This window comes from Lissotriton vulgaris, chromosome 6, assembly GCF_964263255.1.
Source record: "Lissotriton vulgaris chromosome 6, aLisVul1.2, whole genome shotgun sequence".
Lineage (NCBI taxonomy): Eukaryota > Metazoa > Chordata > Amphibia > Caudata > Salamandridae > Lissotriton > Lissotriton vulgaris.
In genome coordinates, this window is record NC_141694.1 from 1,086,973,743 (window position 1) to 1,086,986,758 (window position 13,016).

At 44.0% G+C, this 13,016-nt stretch overlaps 1 protein-coding gene across 2 annotated transcripts in view; it reads right to left on the reverse strand.

Moving 5' to 3' along the window:
• SYNDIG1 (synapse differentiation inducing 1) overlaps window positions 1–10,635 on the reverse strand; it is a 668,716-nt gene extending 658,081 nt beyond the window's left edge. The window contains exon 1 of one of the 2 annotated variants that reach the window (XM_086927150.1): window positions 10,519–10,635. The gene's annotated coding sequence lies outside the window, so the exon portion shown is untranslated. Of the gene's footprint in view, window positions 1–9,560; window positions 9,817–10,518 lie in introns of those variants that run through there. The other variant, XM_086927149.1, reaches the window with a different exon arrangement.
• Between the last annotated feature and the right edge of the window lie 2,381 nt (window positions 10,636–13,016).

Here is a 13,016-nt window from a genome sequence, read left to right on the forward strand (position 1 = left end):
TACCCTGCATTCATTATACCCCATGCAGATATATCGTGACACAGGGCTTTACAACATGATGCATCTCCCTAGATGCATCACATTGTAAATTGGCTGCATTGTCTATGCCGCCACTGTGCCACAAAGTGATGCAACGGCATCGCCAAAGTGTTTTGCATGGGGCTTGTATATCTGGCCCCTTCTTTCTGAGGGCGCAGGCGGCCCTCTTTCTATAGCTAATGTCAAGACTGCAATACTATTGTTTGTAGATGGCACCCAATTGATTTCAAAAACACCAAGTGACCTGCAAAAACTATTAACCATCTTTAGTGCCTTTTGCTCAGAATGAGGCTTAGAGATAAATGTAACCAAAACTAAATGTGTGGCATTTAACCACCATAAAAAGTACACTGGGAGGCCTGCACGGGAGTGATGTATTGGAGACTGTAGATTCCTTTTCCTATCTGGGGAAATCAAAATTTCGACCAACCAGTCATGGCATCCGCACATCAATATGGCATCAATAAAATACGGACCGATAGTTGGTGCAATTTTAAAAAGAACATCATGCTTCTTACACTAAGCTTGTTGCACCAGCCCTAAAAGTTTATGAAGCCAAAGCCTTACGAACAGTCTTATATGGTGCTCAGTTATGGGGTTTTAGTGATATCTCTAGCTTGGTGAGATCAGAGAACAAATTCTTATGATCCTTAGTCTCACTTCTTTTTAGCACCCCGTTGTATCCCTTATCTCTGGACATGGGATTGAGAAAGGTAGCCCTTAAGGGTATATTACACCCACTGATTTTCTGGTGGAGAATCTGGTCAGAGTTGGTGCACTATGCATCTGTCCTAGAAGAGATTAGTAAAGCTGACAGGTCCAATACAATTCCATGACTATTAAGCATGGGCGGAAAATCCATTCCGCTCGCGGATTTTGCGGATTTTCGGTAAATTCGCGATCCGCGAACGCTCGCGAATTTACCGAAAATCCGCAAATTTGCACGCAGCGGTTTTTTTTTTCTTGGTGATACAATTTTGCGGCGTGCGGCATAAGTTCGCAATTGCGAACATGTAGGTGCGGCGGGCAGCAACAATCTCGCACTCGCGAAATTACAAAATTTGCAATTCTGCACAAGAAATCCACTAGCAAGCAGCATAGACCTTCTGAAAATGATGATTTTTATCAGAATAACTCCTCAGGTTGACATTTGCCTGCCCTTTTTTGGATTTGAGGCCTTTTGACTTTCTTTGGATCACTTTTGGATTAGAAATCAACTTTCACAAGTAAGTTTGTTTGGGGCATTACATTTGCAGTTCTGCAGAAAAACGAGTTTTGCTAAACTGAAAGCACTCAGCAGGTGCAAAAGTTCAAATTCATCATTAGTAACCATTCCCTGTAGTGCTTCCTGACTGGGGCCCCTCCAGAGTTCAGTTGCTAGTTGCAACAATTGTATGACCCTGCTCTGACCCCCACAGCTGGATCATAGAATAGCTACAAGTAGGCCACAAAGGTCCTGGAAAAAAAAAATTGCACTGCAACAGAAAGCAAATGACAGATAAGGAAGCAGGTGCCAGACTGGAATTTTAAAACAGTGACACATTAATAAATCAACCCCAAATTAATTCATGTCAGTTGAAGCAGGGCAGGTGTGCTTGCTTTTTCCCCCCATAATCTACAGTGATGATGATGAACCAGAGGGTGGCATTGATGTACCAGATGGTGGCATGGGTGAAACAGAGGGTGGCAGTGTTGAAACAGAGGGTGCTGTGAACCTGTGATGATGAACCAGACGTAGAAACAACATAGTCGCGACTGTTGCGTGCCGACAAGTAAGTTCGCAATTGCGAACTGGTACAAAATCCTCGCGAACTGGCAGAAACCCTTGTGAACACTATAAAAACAAAAAAATCCGCAAATGTGCGAGAATTCGTGGATTTTTGCGGATTGCGAGTTCGCAAATTCGCGAACGCCAGATTCGCAAAATTCGCCCATGCTTAATGACTATCCTCAATTATACAGTTGCTGAACTCTTTAGGCTTGGGTGGTCTTTGGCCACATCCCATCATAGACAAAATTCCTTCCAATGACGCATTGAAAATGCTATACTGGGCATTTACCCTACAGAAGGAGGAACAAAAAGTCAGGGATACCAGCTTGACTAGGGAATTATTGGACATTATGTCATCATCTGATCAATAGCAGTACTGGGACTTGATTACAATCTTGCAATACAGGAAGTTATACCACCTGTCTAGAGTGGGGTGTCTCCCCTTGAATTCATTCACAGCAAGATGAGTGGGCACAGCTTCTGTGGACTGCCCTTTTTGTGATGGCTAATTTGAATCTTTACACTATGTGCTATTTGTGTGCACTGGATATGCCAAATTCCGCTCTGTATGGATTGCACCAGTTTGTAGACGGATGAGTACCTCAAGCTATCATGTAGCATTAAAGATTTTAAGAACTGATCATTGTCCCTAAATGCACGAGTAGTTGCAAAGTTTTGGGATTAATGTGGGTGAAAAGAATGCTGCTATTGCTGTTTTGTGAATCTGAATCTTAGCACATTCGAGTATTCTTTCTTCTTGTACTAATGGGTAATTGTGACTGCTGCTTGTATGTAAATAATTTCTTAGACCTTCTTGGAACAATTTTAACTCATGTATGCTTTTTGCACTAACTAGTAATTGTAACTGCTGCTTATATGTAAATAATTTCTCACATTTTTGAAACAATGTTAACTCATGTATGCTGCTAATTGTGACTTTTGCCATTTTTTAATTAGATGTTTTTACATGATGTTTATTTTATTTATTTATTGCATACGTTATGGCTGATGTCAAAATAAAGTTATATTTGACTTAACTAGAACAGTGTCTATACCTACAACATCAATTAAACCCAACACCACCACCACACACCTACACCTCCAGTACCATACACTCTACATCACCTCCCACACCACCAACTGCACACTACAAAACCACCTACACCCTGGAACCCAATCTACACCCTACACCATGGCACTATCCCACAACACACTGCCTAGGTAGAGCCTATATCTAGGTTGTCAACTTTATGTTTGTGCTTTTTTTATAGACCTGACCACATAAGCTTAACATCAGAGTATTTTACTAACAGAAATCCAAAATAACATTTGAAACATAATAACACAGATAGCAGACATATTGTTGCACATTTTAAGTTAAGAGAGAATGTACTTTTTAACAAAAACATCTTAAAGCATATATTCATGAGACAACAGGTTTTTCCTTTAGAGACAAGCTATGCCAATATTTGTTTCTCTCTTTGTTCACTACTCTTTAAATTGCCAGGGAGGGTGGGATAGAGTGTCTTTTGGAGGTGAATCAATTGACAGGAATAGAGGTGAAACAGTGTTTGGAGGGTTGGGAAGCTGTAAGGGCAAATCATACCAACAAAGTGGTGATCAACATTGTTGACTTTGTGGGTTGAGAAATGCTGCGGATTTCTATTAATATATTGCTCAACCAAGTGTCAATCCTTACTCCCAACATTCAGGTGTTTGTAATCTTACAGCCTGCTAAAAGGGAATAGCCTCTGTCCTGAGATATCTGCATGAAGAAGTTAATGCTAGCCCATTGCATTGCTATATATTTGCGAAGATCTGCTCCTTTTGTAAGCACACTTGAACCAATTCGTATGAATCACAGTACTTACAGATATAAATGCACCATTTTCTGTACATTTACCCCTTAAATATCCTTCTCAAGTCTTCTATCCTCCTTGGAGAGGGAATTCAGGACATGCATACAAAAACAAATGGGCCTTTTTAACCCACCTTCCCACAACCTTGCGGTGATGGCTACAGCTCTGGGAACCACCATTGACAGTCAAGTATGTATTGATTAGCTAAAGATCCTAGTCAGCAAAAGCATTTGTGCAAGATTTAAAAAAATTAGCGAAGCAAGGATCCTGAGTCGACAGAGATCTTCAGATGAGTCACTAGTTGTAGCAAGCAATCATCCAGAATTGTTCCAACCTCAATTAAGCTAGCCATTGATCTGTCTTCTCTCTTCGATTCTATGTAAATACCAAGAATTCTTCATTGTGTGATCATTTCCCCATCATATCTAAAATGAGGTCACATTTCAACAGTAAGGAGGTTAGAGTACCTTATAATCAGGGCCACTAAAATTAACGATTCTGTGGTCACTGCATTTTAAACATAATTATAGAATTAATGAAAATGTGTCAAAAGTGTAAAAATAAACGGTGCCACACTTGTTGCCATTCAGAAGCAGACTCCTTTTAAAGATTAATTAGTCACATTTCAGATGATGGTTACTGTTTCATGTGTTAAACTGGCATTGACATGAAAATGTTGGCCAGACTGACTTAAAGTGTGTTGAAAGAACAAAATAGAAAATAATGCTGCCAATGATTGTGCTACATATTGGTATTCTTGCTGTGTAATTTCGTTTATCCTGATGCATAATTTGGTATTTCATTCCTGCACAATTTAATGGCACTTGCTATAATAATGTTATGCACCATGGCCTTCCAGGTGTCACAATGACATTCCTATAGGGCAACCTACTTGGGCAGAATGTCTAATCCAGGGCCTGAAGAAATATGATTAAATCACCCTCCGCCTGATGGAACTGCAATGACTCACTTTGCAAGCCTATACTATCTTCAAAACCAGCTGAATCATTTACAAAGCCAACATCACTAGCACCCCAGTTTATCTTGCACACAAGTTCACCACATCTGCTGGTTTACAGTACACCCGCAACCAGGACACCATCAGACTGCAAACTAAGAATCATTTTCCATCTATACACCCAGGATCTAGGGAAGCATCCCCATATCCCTCAGGACCTCATCAACGCTGCTCTCCTTTAGGAAAGAGTTGAAGATGCACCTCTTCAAAGAACACTATATCATAAACAGTTCACAAACCACTACCTCCCCCATTTGACTTTGTGCTTTTCTTTGGCGCTGTCCAACACTCCTTTGCCTTTTGGCTTGGATTGCACTATTGAAATACCACATACAGGCATAGATACATATAACATGGAAAACAGATGAACATTTGTGGGATACCTCAAGCCCCACCTTTAACCACACTTCAAGAGCAGGTGTGTATCTCACATACAACACCAATTAGATGTGCAATTGTACAGACAACCCAGTTCTTATAAAGTGTGATAGAAACAAGCATAACTTTTTATTGATGTTTTAAATGACTCATGTTATACAAATAATATCATTGTCTTTTTTAGTGCAGACATCAATTAAAAAATTGTCTTATGTTTGACAACTTGAATAATGCAATGGTGACTCTGGAGAAGGGTGGGTGCCTAAAACAGCTGCTGTCTCCCAGACACTATGATATTATTAGCACTGCAGTGTTGGTTGTATTATGAAAGGAGATGATGTGACCTAATGGCTAGAGCTGAAGACTTAAAAAATGGGTAAGAGGGTGGAATCCCCCCTCACTCAACCTACAGTTGTTCTAAGGAAATCTCTTAATATCAATATGCCTATAACATTGGAAAAAATGTGTAGCTTGGGGCCAGGTGTACAAAGATTCCTACTAAGAAATTGTAAATTGCATTATATAATGATTTGCAATTTGTGAATTCTTATTATTAATCTACCAACATGGATTTGTTAGAAGTGGGTGAAATTTCGCAGAGGCAGCCCCCAACGGGGGCATAGGAGGCAGGCGCCATAACCAACTCCGCGCCCCCGCACCCAGAGCCGGTTTTCTTTGGTGCCAAAAGCACCCACAGAGCGGGAAGGCACACCCCCCCCCCCACAGCAGCCGACAGAGCTGCACCAACCCCCCAGCCAATGGGGGCCCCATGCCCTATGAATAGCCCAATGGGGAGACAACCCTCAGCTGGGGCGAAGGACGCCAGGGGGGATATAAGCTGGGATCCCCCAACTATGCTCCTATCTTCAGGAGCGGGTGAGCAGCACGGCACCAAGCAGAGAAGTTTTGACCCACCCACCCACCCACAACTAAGGGACAGCTATGTCGCAGGACTGAGGAACATGCAGAACATTGGGTGGAGAACGACGGGGAGAATGGTTGGTACACAGGCACACCGGAGGGCGGTGTGCCAGGACAGGACCACTTACCTCGGGATGCCTCATGGCTGGGCGAAGGGGACCAAAGGACGGTGGGAAGGACCACTCACCTTACGGAGCCTCACGGCTGGGTGAGTCGGCCTACCAAGAGGAGGTAGCGAACGGAGACGGTGCTCGCAGCCCAGCCCCCGCCGGTTGGCAGGAAACAACTGGAGTCTGTCAAGGTAGCGAGTTGGGCCTAACTCCGGGACGGCGGCTACACCCCCCACCCTCACGCGGAAGGAAAGGAAAATCCAACCGAACGAACTGACCGTATAACTTGCAACGACAAGTAATCTCCGAAAAAGGATGTGTAATAATATGATGAGTAGATATACGTGTATTCCTCATAAAACTGCGGCCAACAAATGACCCCAACAAGAAGTGCGTACATTAGCTTTATTACAAAAGGGGATACAATGTGATACATGCAACTGGGGGGAGGTGGGCTAAGTGCGTGGGTTATACATGTGGATTTTTACCCAATGCATTGGTATTTTGTGAACCAACCTATCTGTTAATAAGTTGGTTCACAAAATACTAATTCGTAGTGGGTTGCAAGTCAAGCTAGCTCCTTAATACGTATGATGTGGGTCACAATTTGAGACACACTACAATTGATTAGAGTTACAGACATAGTGGCTTGATGCGGTCAGCAGACCATCATGTCTGTGATTGGTTTTATATAAAGCAACATTGTTTTTTTTTAAAAAAATTAAATGCAGCCTGTTTTCCTAATAGAAAAAACTGCATGCATTTTCCCAAAAATGTATAATTTTACCGACATTTGTAGGGACAGGCCTTGGTCCAGTGGACCACTTTCTGCTCCTAAAAATGGTTTTCCCAACATTCACAAAAGAGAGGGGGTACCTTGGGGCCCCTTCCCGTTTGCAAATTTTGTCTTAGTATTTGTGTTTTTCGACCAGATTGCGTATGCAAAACATTAGTACATAAGCCATTTGAATTGGTATTTGGGTGGGACACCATTTTTCCATATCTCTTCCAAATACCAATTCTGTATATTTTCAGAATCCCACATTGCATTTCAGTAATGTATTACTGAATCAGGTGTGGTTTTTCCACATTTGTCAAAAAAAATGTTTGCTGTCACAAAGGTCAAATTTGACTTTTGCAGCAGAAAAATCACTTTGTATATCATGCCCCAGGTCTAGCTTTAATGTGAATAGGCCTGGATGAAATTTACATTTAGTGTTATACGTCTTTGTTTAATTAAGCACCATTTTTGGTCAAAATTGTACTGCAAACGCATGGGAAAAAGAGAATGCAACTTGCTGTTGCTGATAGTGCTTTTGTTTTTTTGCACTTTTTTTGTGCATGAAATGCTTCTCCACAAGCTCCTGGATACCTTTTTGGGTGATTAGTGCGCTATACAAATCAATATAACATAACACGTCAAAAATTGAAATGAGGAAGCATTTTGCTTGAAACTATTATGTAATATGACATTTGCATTTTGCATTATTAGAAGTAATTTTTTTATAACTATTGAGAACAGTATTGCAATGATACAACAGCATGACAAGAAAACAAGATAAAAAAATACTTATATGCATCTGACAAAAGGCTGTCAGTAAGCAGGCAAAATCGCACATATGTGGAACTTACACTAATTAGCTGACATATGTTCACCAAGGGCTTGAAGGGTAGGGAGCAACGGGGGAACACATATATCTCTGCGATATTCATTCCATTTCGCCCACACTTGAGACCATTTCTTTGGACATCCCCTGGAGAGATAGACTGTTTTATCTCTGAACATACGCCAGTCCATATCTTTTTTCCATGAGGCCAGTGTTGGAGTCTCTTATTACAAGTAATTTTGCTGACATTTCGCATGATTACAGAAAAGCAAATGTTGAACAGCCCTAGGACTTTTGAAGCACTCTAACGCCCTTGAGAAAGTTGTGATCTATTAAAAAATGTTTTGACTAACAGCGAGCTATTTTCAATGAGGAATGATTGTGTTTGTCTTTATTGCTCAATGTAAAATAGCATCATGAAGAATGCAGCATTTGTCTTTATCCCAGGATTTTTTAATCTGCAGTGATGAAAAGCCCTGCAAATCTGTGCCTACGATTCTTGCACCACTCTGAGATGCCATGCCTGCGCTCTGGACTCAGAGTGTGAAACAGCAGGGCCTAGTGTGCTTTCATACACAGGCCTGGGGCGTGTTTCCTGGATAAGAGGACACTCCTGGGCTCCTCAGGAATGAGAGGTCGGTATTGGACGAATTACTCGCTCTATATTAATAACAATATTAATAGAGGAGGAAAGGATGATTGACTTTACAGGATGCATGAGTGCCGGGTGACTGCATCTGTGTCAGAAGACAGGCACAAGTATTACAGGTTGGAGGGAAAAGAATGGCAGGTGTCGAGTTCACTGCGCTTTATTTCTTTGTGCAGTTATGTCTAACTCCAGACTTTTCGATATAGGTGTGACGTGCTGCTGAATTTTAAGGAGACAAAACTCCCTCATTCAAGGGGGGGGGGGAAGCTTTAAGAATCTGCCCTTGAATAAAATTCTTGTGAATTGACTGCACAGATAATGCAGATAACCCTACACTGATTGTTAAATCGGTGCCCAAGTGTACTGGCGGCGAATCCTGTCACCCGAAATCGGAGTCCCGGCGCTTGCCCTTCGCGCTCTCATCGCTGTGCTCTCCCAGCTCGTGTAAGTACAGCACAGTAATCTGCTTCACCGACTGCTCTCAAGGACAGTCTACTAGAATCACGCCTGCCTTTCACTCGCCAGTAGACAGTCAAACAAGACCCAGGAAGGCTGAACCGGAACAGCTTCAGGGAGCAGTGCTCATTAAGTACTTTGCTTGAGGACCATTTGGGGGTCAGGGACCATGTAGTTGAATTAATTACCTACCAGTACCATCCGCGAAACCAATGCGCTCATTATCCTGCTCTTGCGTGCTTTATTGTTTTCCTGCGAGTAAACTAGAGTGGCAAAAACCTTCTAAAACATGTTTGCAGAATGATGCTTGTGGGCTCTATCTGCAGTTCTGTCGCTTATAAAATGCTCCATTGACAGAGCGGCAAACAAGTGAATTCCGATATAAGTACATGCATGACCACCACTACCAAGCGGAACACGACCTGTCCGCGATGCATGGCTATTAATATACAACATACATCTATAAATACACACACAATTTGAATAGGACGGGGGATGCAGAAGACGGGATCTGCGAATGCAGCGCCCTGACAGCCATCTTCAGTGCAGAATGGTGATATTATTAATAATATTACCATCATCATCTTCACTATTTTTATTTGTGGGCGCGATCACTTGGAGCCTCTGGTGCACAATGCTCTCAGCATCGGTCAGAGCGTCCAAGGAGACTGGTTAGCGCTCCACAACCCGCAGCTCCCCAGTCAGGTGCTGGCGAACCCCCAACCCGACTTCCAAGAGACTCGGTCACTCACCTGCCCGCCGCTCAGCAGATCACGAGCCCAGGGGTCCTCCTGATGTAGCGCCGCTCCAAACCCCTCCGCTCATGCCTTCAGCCCGGTGCACGGAGGCGCAGCGCCCTGCGTGTCCTGCTGCTGGAGGCGCACTGCGCCCGCCCAGCCTCGACCCCCGCCTCGCTCACACCGCAGTCCGCCCACTGATGTGGTGCGGCAGCGAGGCACGCTCGGGGCGCCCCGCCGCCTCCGGGGCCGGTGCGGGACGAGAGGACGGTCTAGGGGCGCCCTGCCTCCTCCGGCAGCCGGTGCGGGACGCGCGGACGGTGGAGGGGCCCCTGAGTGGAGCCGTCGCCGTCTCCGGTCCTGCCTGGTGCCGTGCCCGGGCAGGTGTCCTCCGGTGCGGCACAGCCTCGTGATCTGAATACGGAGCAGGGTCCCCGCGAGACCCACCTCAGAGGAGAGGGCTGCACGCGGGCTCCGGTACGCCCCCACCCTCTTTCGCTAATTGGCGATGAATGAAGGAGAGCCCCCCCCCCCAGATGAGCGTGATGATTGGGGGGGGGGGGGGGCGTCGCAGGAGACCCAGCTAGGGAAGCTCATCAGGAAAAGGGAAACCCCAGGTGCAGCCCCGTGGGGCTTTGGATGCTAATTTCATGCGCCAAGCAGGGCCAGATCAGTGGCCGGAAGAGCTATCCCCGCGGCATCGTTAGGACTCAAAGGGGCACGACTGAGCAGGAGGGATACCCAAATACTGCCCCGCCCGTCTTACACCCCCTTACCCCTACCTCAGCAGTGCCAAGGGATTCAAAGTAGTGGGTGAAAGAAATACTCTAAATGATGCTGCTTGACATAGCTGAGGGCGCCCCCCTTCATTTCTATTGAGTATGCCAAAGCCATATCTATCGGCTACTTACTGACTAGTCAGCTATGGAGAAAAATCCACTTGAATGCCACATACCACCGCGCAGCTCCTCACCTGCCCTCGCTGCGGCTTAATCTGCCTTCCGGTCCCGCGCCACTTTCCTGCGTGCACTGTGCACAACCTGTTCCGTGCTTGGTGTATTCTCTTCACGAGCCATTCCTGCACTGCCGCTCTGAAGGCGGCTCGGGTCACGCATCCCGGACTTTAGAATCATACGATAACCGCTTGTGGAATACAGTGTGCCTAACTGTTCATTTCCCCTGCCTGCAGAGATGCTCAATCATATTTTATTGTCCTGCAGGTGGTGGCTGCATCCCTTTCCCGGATCAGACTGCGCAGCCTGGGGAAGACGCGTTGTTTTCTTCCACGTGAAAGGAAGTCAGTTCATAAGAGGAAACTGCGAGTCAAGTGTGGGGCATCGGCGTAGCACAATACTAGTCCAGAAGGAAAATGGGTCCAAAACCGCATTCGTGGTAGTAAAAAGAATCAATAAAAGCGCCTGTTGCGCCATTAATGGCAATAACCCTGCAATACTGCTAGACATTTATGTAAACTGAACGGTCACAGTTTGAATCACCACGGAGCAACTAATAGGGCTCATGTGCCTGCTGCAGAGCACGCACGTAATATAAGTCTAGGTCACGTTTAAGTTTTGTCTACGATAGTTCTATGGGTTAAAGCTTTTATTGCAGAGACCCGTGCTACCTTCAAAGTACATTGTTGACAAACGCTCTTTTATTTATAAGTCTACTTCAAAAACCCCTATGTAACCTCAATTCGTTTTTAACTTTGCCGATTTGAACTCAATTTTTCGTTGTTAGATTGATAAAAATGGGTTCCAATGGGTAGTAATAACCTCTTGTTTTTTAAGGTAAGAAAATCCAGCTTTCATGTTTGTTTTATAAATGGTTATTTTTTTACTAAACTTGCACACAAACACAGAGGCATGCTTGTGAATTCTAAAAACAGGCATAGGTTCTACATATCTCAGAGAAACACAGAAAAAGTCAAAACTCTTTAAAATCTCAGTTTCTTTCTATAAAAACTGTGAATTTACACTTCAGTGTATTTATGTGTTTGTCTTGATGGGTCGCTGTGTATGAAGGTCATGTTTTGTGTTCCAGCTGGGCCGCAGTTTGACTTACAACAATTCCCGCCAAGAAACTAACTGGACTTAAGAATTAGATTGTCAATGAAGTATGTATCATGCAAAGCAAACACAGGGAGATGATGGATGGAATGCTGAAACTTTTCAGACACTCACCCACAGTCACAGATCTGGTTTGAATCCTTCATCGTTCTTTGGCTCACTTCGCTACCCCAATTCAGACCTCGCAATATGGAAATCAGTCTTGACCCTGTCCCTCATGGGAATAGTCAAGTCCGAACTGCCAAGCCAGGTCTTCCCTGGACCGGAAAAAAGCATCCTGGGTCATGTATAATGTAGCCAGCAGTGCCAGAGATTAAAAGCAGCCATCTACAGGTCCCTATGATAAAGGCTCACTGAATGTGCCCAGGTGCTGTGGCCTGTGCCCTGGTGTTGGCGCTATACAAGGAAGTGGGTGATTTGTGAGGGCCTTTCGAGTTACAGGTTCAGCACAAAATTGGCAGCAGAAAACAGAATTGGCCCATTGGGATAGGACAGGTGCAAGAGGCCCTAATGCAAGGAAAGAAAGTGGTCATCCTCCCTTAATTTGGAATTAAAACACAGACATTAATTAGGGTGCAGACGGCCCCTCACATCTCAGGACTCCGATGCCACTGCGCCTGCTGCACAAATGACAACTATGCCCCAAAATCCAGCTGGATCAACTGTTTTGTCTAATCTTTAACAGCTCCCTATCATGCATTGGTCTGGATAGACCATCTAGTGGCATTTGTTTGGAAGAATAAATCATTTACCTAAGAAACCAATCCTTCAATGCTGCTGTTCTACACACATTAGCTGTACCTGTAAGTACATTGGCATCCAACCGAACACTGTAACACACTGTGTGTGTTTGTGGTTGGTGTGTGTTTGTGCGTGTGTGTGTTTATGTCTAGAGATTATTCTGTGGGTTTACTAATATATTAGTTCATGAAGCAGACTAGCATTTTCAGTGAGTTTCTTGTAGGACAAATGCTCTATAAACAAAGTGGCTTGGTTCAGGATTACTGGTATAAACTTGTGCAAAGGATTGCACAAGTATATACCCAAAATGTGCCCAGCACCTATTCATGGGCCTACACAGAGCCATTGATATTTGACAGATGCAGAACAAATTGTGCAGCAGGGTTGACTAACTTATGCTGCAAGAAAAAGCGAATCATGTTTCACAATGCAACACTTTTGTGGTAGTATTACTTCATGACATTTTATATTTTTTTGCATGTTGACTCTGTTTGGGCATATGTTTCACCTCATTAATGTCAGCTTAAAACCCAGATACAGCAATAGGCACTGGAAAGGCGACCAGTCATCAATTGTGAGGGCCTTCCACTGCCTTGCAACATGTGTTGTTGTATTGGATTTAAAGAATAGTATTATTGATTTAACAAAATACAAGCCATTA